Genomic DNA, 7,346 nt, shown 5'->3' with positions numbered 1-7,346 from the left:
AATGTTCTCTTCAGTGCCCCTCCTACAATGACGGGAAGCTTAAATGGATGGGGCACTTACCCTCCTCTACCCATAAGTTAAGACATTGTCTATGGGTCTGTGATACACCAAAGAAAAATTAAAGTGGTCCATTCTTTGTGAAGTTTATTAACAAAACTTTAACGCAGTGTAATGGTAAACTTATGCTAATGTCTATACAAAGGACGGGCTATGGCCATATATTGTATTCACTCTATTGACAACATACAAAAAATTTTAAAAAATAAAATAAAATAAATAAATAAATAAATAAATAAATAATAATAATAATAATAATAATTCAATTATTATTACCATATTACAATAGATAGACAGTTGCACAAGTGTCTACAATATTGGCGAGGTTAATATGATCAGAGGTAAACTGGTTTGACTTGTTTCTACTGATTCCTTGTATCCTTACTCACCATCTACTCAGCGTGTTGACTCAATTATAGTGCAAGAAGTAGTTTATTCAATATAAGAGCGCCTTGCATATAGCATGATGATTATATATACTTGCTGTTTTCTCCCCCCCCCCTTTGTTTGTACGGTAACTCAAAACAGGGGTATTTCAAAACATCATTGACAGTATATAATAAAATGGCTATCGATAATAGCTCTTTAAAAAAAAAGAAAAATAAACTAAATAGAACACTTTTTTTTTATATTTATTTTTGGATCAAAAGATCTAATATATTTCAGGCAAAAATTTTCTTGTAGGTCTTATATCTGGAGAAGTACATATAGTGTAGCCAAACCCAAACTATCACTTAACAGTATGATGTGCTTACTCCTATCTCCTTCTCTAAGATCTTCACGTAAACCATGAAGTTCATCCTATAGGGTATAGCTTATACATATAACGTTGGTCTCTGATCATTCGAATGCAAGTAGGATCATTCGGTGCCAAGGTAACTCAGTTCTAGTCGGTGTAGTCGAAAAACAGGGTTGGATAATTACACGTAAAATAATAATAATAATAATAATAATAATAATAATAATAATAATAATAATAATAATAATAATAATAATAATAATAATAATAATAATAATAGTAATAGTAATAATAATAATAGAAAGGAAGGACCTACAACCATCAGATTTTGTACACAAACAGATCTTCAACCGGATCTAATCGCCTTCGAAGCTATTTTCTCGATTTTAAGTACAAAGGGATCAGGAGTTTAACATTTACGCATGTTTTTTCTGGTGAAAATTTATAGATTTAACATGTCCTGGAACCCCTTGGCTGTATGGAACCATATAACATTTTTTTATATGCAGGCTTACATAAGTGGACAGGATAAATGTATTGTTCTTAGTTATTGAGTTAAGTTGATTTTGAGTTTAACGTCCCTTGCAGCAGCGACGCTATCTGAGACAGGACCTACTGATTAACGTGGAATCCAAACCACATGAGCTTCCGGCGGGAATCGATCCCGGGTCTCCCACGCCAAAGGCGCGTACACTAACCGCTTAACCACGAAGGAACTTTTCTTACTTATTCATATTGACCCGGGTTTACATAAACGGAAATAAAAAAAATACCCGGACGATGACAGATACTCACAGCTAGTGGAAATTATATGAAAGAATTATTGTGTGTATGTGTATTAGGGGTCTGCACTGGCTCGGGCTGTAAATTTTTAAATATACAACCATATTTCTCGGGCTTTTTCGGGTCTAACTTTGTAGATATACTATACAGCGATATATATTGCACTGTTCTTTCTGGAGAACTTTTAAAGCCCAACTGCATAATAAAAAATCTAATTGCTGTAAATAAAAATATAATTTTGAGTTAATTATTTTCTGTAATTCGGGCTTATTTCGGGCTCATTTGATTATCACTCGAGCTCGGGCCGTGCTCTGGCCTAAATACTAAAACATATTTCGGACTCGGGTCGGGCCTCACATTGTAAATTCACGGGCCGGGTCGGGCTCGGGCCAAAATTTCCGGCCCGTGCTAATGTGTATTGGAGAGGAGAAGGTGAATCAATACACTCTTAAAAACATTTGTGAGCCTTCGTGTTGGCTCTATGGTTTTCTGCCCGTTGTGGTGATTGATCGTTTGTGAATTTCGTGTTTCTTCTCCGAAAGAAGAATGTTGTCGTGGCTTTTGCCCGAAACAAACTTGTCTTGCTCATGGGCGCAAAATCAATCACAGGAGAATGAATAGTTACACTTTCTAACGTAATATTAATCTTTACTGCATTTAAATCTTGCACTACTTATAGAGACCCAGAGTTACGGTTTGAAGTTAAAACTACTCATATGAACCAAAACTTCGAAATTGCACATTATAAATTCGCCAATCTTTATCACATAATTTATGAACAATTGCTATGCTAGGTATGCAAATGTCGGGATAATTTATGGAAAAGTGAAAGGACAATTACTAGGATACTTGTTAAAAGACATATCTGAGAAATGTTCACAAATGCATGCTTGTGATCGTCTAAAACTGAAAAAGGTGACTCAACCGTTATTTCTAATTGGTTAAACGCCTCCAGGGTATTTAAAAGAAATTTCTAGTTTTTTTTTTTTTTATTTGCTTTCATTAACAGTTTTCCAATAACTATGTTGTGGGTCCTTAAATAAAAAGTTAAGAAAAAAGATTTTTTAAATGTTTCCTATTGAGTATTGTACTGTATGAAGCAGAAACACGGGTATTACGCAAAAGCGATAAAAAAAAAAAAAAAAAAGACAGGAAGCTCTCGAACTATGAACGGCGTGGATAAGAATCGACAAAATTAGCTGGGTCCAGTGCAATACGAATGAGAAGGGGGAATAAAACAATACGAGGCGAGGGGGGGGGGGAAACAACAATTTTAGATGTAATTGAAAAGAAGAAGGGAAACTGGTTGAGACATTGGCGGAGAAGAAACGGTATCATTAAAGACGTGCTTAATGGTATGGTAATAGAAAAGTGAGGGACGGGCGAAGGAAGCCACAGTTGATGGACGGTATCAAAACAGAAAAAGTCGTACGCGAAGACAAAAATATTAGCTGAAGACCATGGTGCATTGAAGCTTCTTATTTGAAACAAGTGACCTGCCAATAACGATAGAATAAATATGATGACGAGTGACTAACTGTCAATATTACTCAATGTTAAGATATAATATTCTTCCTTCTTTGCGAGTATGAAATTAAGTTAGTTGTAATTAAGCATGGAATTAATCACCGTCAAAGGCGCCGATTTCTCTGTAAATTTGGGGGGGGGGGCATTCAGACGCAGAAGGTATATATATATATATATATATATATATATATATATATATATATATATATATATATATATATATATATATATATATATATATATATATATATATATGAGGATGTTAAGACAAATTACATTCAAATTATGCCAAATATTGTATATTCATAAACACACTAGGGGGGCCCACATAAGGTTTGGGGGTTTCGGGACCCCGGCACCCCCAGGATCGGCGCCGTTGATCAGCGTGTATTGCCAGCTTCAGAATTTGACACAAAATCACTCATTTTGATCACAGTTGTAAGTAATTTTAGGAAATATCTATGCCAAATCTTGCTCGGATGTGCACAAAATGAATTAAAATTATATAAAGTAAACAATATAACGCATAAACAGTACAATAAAAGGATTGAAACTGAAATAAATCTCTCGAAAATTAGGAAAAAAATACAATAAAAGAACTTCATTTACTGAACAGAAAGGTAAAAAATCATATGATATATTCATTCATGCTTCACACAAACTATACACACACTGACTTTTCCCCTAAAGTCACATATTTGGAATCAAATTGTAAGTTAAAAATTACTTTTGAAAAATGTTAACTTTTAAAGAAATTAACAAAGCAGGTAAGGTGTCATATAATCCAACCAACAGGAAGTAAGCTACATATAAGCAAAGCAGATGTAAAACTTGTTTTCCTCTCATTTCGAATATAATATATAAAATACATAGCTGTTTACCTATAATTATATATATAGGGTGAAACATTTATAATGTCCAACCATGATAACTGAGAAAACAACAGAGGGAGAAAAGCGAAAGTTTGCACGAAGCAACAACATATAAGGAGGAGGATATCTTTGAACTATTAAACAGAAACGTGCAACAGACAGTGTTACCAATCCAATATAAAGTTATGATTTTTCAAATGGCACTACGTCAGATTATTACATACTTCAAATCATGTCAAACGAAAACTTAAAATAGCACGTTTATTATTCAGTGTTGCAAACTAAGGATGTTATAGTATTACATACATCCAAAGTTTTGATGCCTCTATTACACATACAACACAGCGGAGATTGACAGGATAATGTACATCGAAAGCAACTTAGTATTGGATGCCATGGTCATGGTATGGGTTATTTCGAATGAAGAGGAACGAAGTTCCCAGGATATGAAAATTTGATTTTTTTTGAAAGGTTTTATTTCGGAAAAACTCTTAGATAAATATCATATCTATTTACTTGTGGGGTTTGCAATGAATCTGCAAATTATTTTACCGTTTACAGTACTTTGACATCAACCATTCCGAAGATATGATAAACATTGATAAAGTTCGTAACGCTGCTGAAAATGGCATATTTGTGGAAAATATATAAAAAGATTGATGGTTTCTTTCTCTTTTATAGCAATGCAGCAATAGGTTTTAGTAGCTGTAATTACAAGTTCTCGCAATTAGATGATTTAAGCAGTATATATATATACTAGGGGTGGACAAAACCAGTTTTATAAAAACCGAAATCCGGAAACCGACATTTCGGTTTTCTCTAAAGGCCGTTCGGTTTTTCACCGAAGCCGGTTTCGCTTTTCTCCAAAAAACAGTTCGGTTTTCCAAAACCGATTTCAGTTTTCTTCGAAACCGGTACGGTTTTCACCGAAACTGGTTTCGCTGAAAACTTTTGGAAAACACATAAAGCTGTTTCTGTAGAAACGGAATCGGTTTCCGCAGATCAACGAAACACTATTCAGGTCAGAAGTGAAAACAAATTTTGAAAAAAAAACGGAATCGAAACCGAAACCGGATCCGGTGAAGAAACGAACCAGTTTTGGAGAAAACTGATTTCGGTAAAACAAAAAATAAACCGGTTTTGGAGGAAACCGGTTTCAGTGAAAAACCGGTGTTTTGAAAATTTTTAACAACCGGTTTTGGTTTTCCTAAAAGCCGAAAACCGAAAAACCGGTTTTTATGCCCACCACTAATATACACCTAGATTTACAGATATAGGTAAATACGCGTAGATTCGACAATCCTGTATAGTTTTGTTTCAGTTGAAGATACGGAAAAACAATTACAAAAACTTTTCCAAGTTTGTTCATCATATTTTATTGTTTTTGTTCGTGATTCAGCAAGAATCAAGGAGTTCTTGAAGCTTAGACTCAAACTCGTGCTTTCAGGGAATAGCCATGAGTAGGAAATCATTACAGGAAAAGCAACAACGGGCTAATGTCCTGCAACGGTCCTGTTGGGTCTCATTTTATCCCATCTCCTCCAAATATCAATAACTCAATTCGCATACAGTATAATATATATGTATATAGATTATACTTGTTTCTTCTGAATTGTTAGACTGAAAACTAAGGAATTGTATGTATATAAGGGCTTTTTTCACTTAATCAAATACGATCCCATCATTTACTTGAACAAATTTAGTATAGATAACGCTGAAGGAAACGGACGATAATGCAAGGTCGGGACGCAAAATATTGTCCGGTGTTATAAGCATTTGAACTTGCTAAAGTTAAACTATTTATGATGTAAATAATAGTTGACAGCTTTGCAAACTTTTTTTTTTTTTTGACATTGTCAATAATATGATATGACAGATTACAACTCTGTCGTGTTTACTTATTTACGTCAAAATAGTCCTTGCAGTGACTTTTTTTTATAATTGAACCTGGATTCAAATGTTTTATATATATATATATATATATATATATATATATATATATATATATATATATATATATATATATATATATATATATATATATATATATATAAAACAAAAAATTGTATTTGTATTTCTATAAATAAAAAATCCGTGATTAGTATCATTTTTACAATTTAAAATTAATCTTTAGATTACAAATGCAGTTCAGAATTTATATGAAGATATATATATATATATATATATATATATATATATATATATATATATATATATATATATATATATATATGAAAAAAGTAGAAGGAACGGAAGTTAATTGCAAACACGCAAATTGACGTCATATGTTACATAAGTATAGATAATTTATTATATTATGTATGTCTGTGTGTATATATGTACATATTCAATGTAAAAAATATAGTGGAAGGAAGTGGCATTGTTGTGACGGTACTGTGTGTGTGTGAGAGAGAGAGTGAGTGAGTGAGATAGCCTTCCTCCTATATCAAAGAATTCAATATTGTTAGACGGATGAATCGTAAAGAGCAACAATGAATGATTAGTTGATTCACGTGAAAAATACCAAACCAATGACTTACACATATACCAAACAAAATTGCATTTTTTGTAGGAAGAACTAATGGGCGTGTTCCTCCTTAGCTACGTTTAATGTCCTTAAGGCACTTATCAAGGTCTTCTTTTAATGGACGAAAGTATAGTGTCAACTGTCTGAAGGAAATGAATTGAAGTGAAACTCAACGTAATGATTTCCTCATTTGATGCATGGATTACGAACTGAAATCTCCCATGAACAACCACACACGCATGACGGAAGAACTAGTAGGGGTCATTACCCCACTGATATTTGGGTATTCTTTTTACTTTTTGATATCATTATATGCTACTTGCATGTTATATATCACATTACAAATAATATTAGAATACACTAGTTATTTTCTCCAAGCCATCAGCCCCGATCTACACTATAGTTCTACAATGTGTTTAATTGAAAATACATTTCCAGTTTAACGTCCCGCGGACATGGTTATGCTCCGAAGCTAAAGGGAGACGGTGATTATGATGAATAAATGAAGAAAGTGGGAGAAATCCGAGAAAAGTCACTCACATGGCGTTTGTCCACTTGGCAAGAGTTTGGATTCAACCAGGAACTCCACACAGCAGAGGTGAGCACTCTACCACTGAGCAACCACCGTCACATTGTTATTAATCGTTAAGGATTATAGTTCAAATTGGCTTCGTAAGATGTACCGATATGTATTAGTTTTTTTTTTTTTTAAGTGCCTCTTCTATCCCCAAACTACTGATTTAGTACACTTTTTAAAATGTTCTTTTTGCATTGTCATATTAAACATGAAATACGTAAATGCAGAAATAATAACCTCCAAAAAAAACTTTAAAACAATGCT

This window comes from Thermobia domestica, chromosome 18, assembly GCF_964235325.1.
Source record: "Thermobia domestica chromosome 18, izTheDome1.hap1.1, whole genome shotgun sequence".
Taxonomy (NCBI): domain Eukaryota; kingdom Metazoa; phylum Arthropoda; class Insecta; order Zygentoma; family Lepismatidae; genus Thermobia; species Thermobia domestica.
The sequence above is the reverse complement of the archived record's forward strand: the minus strand, read 5'-3'. Positions refer to the sequence as shown.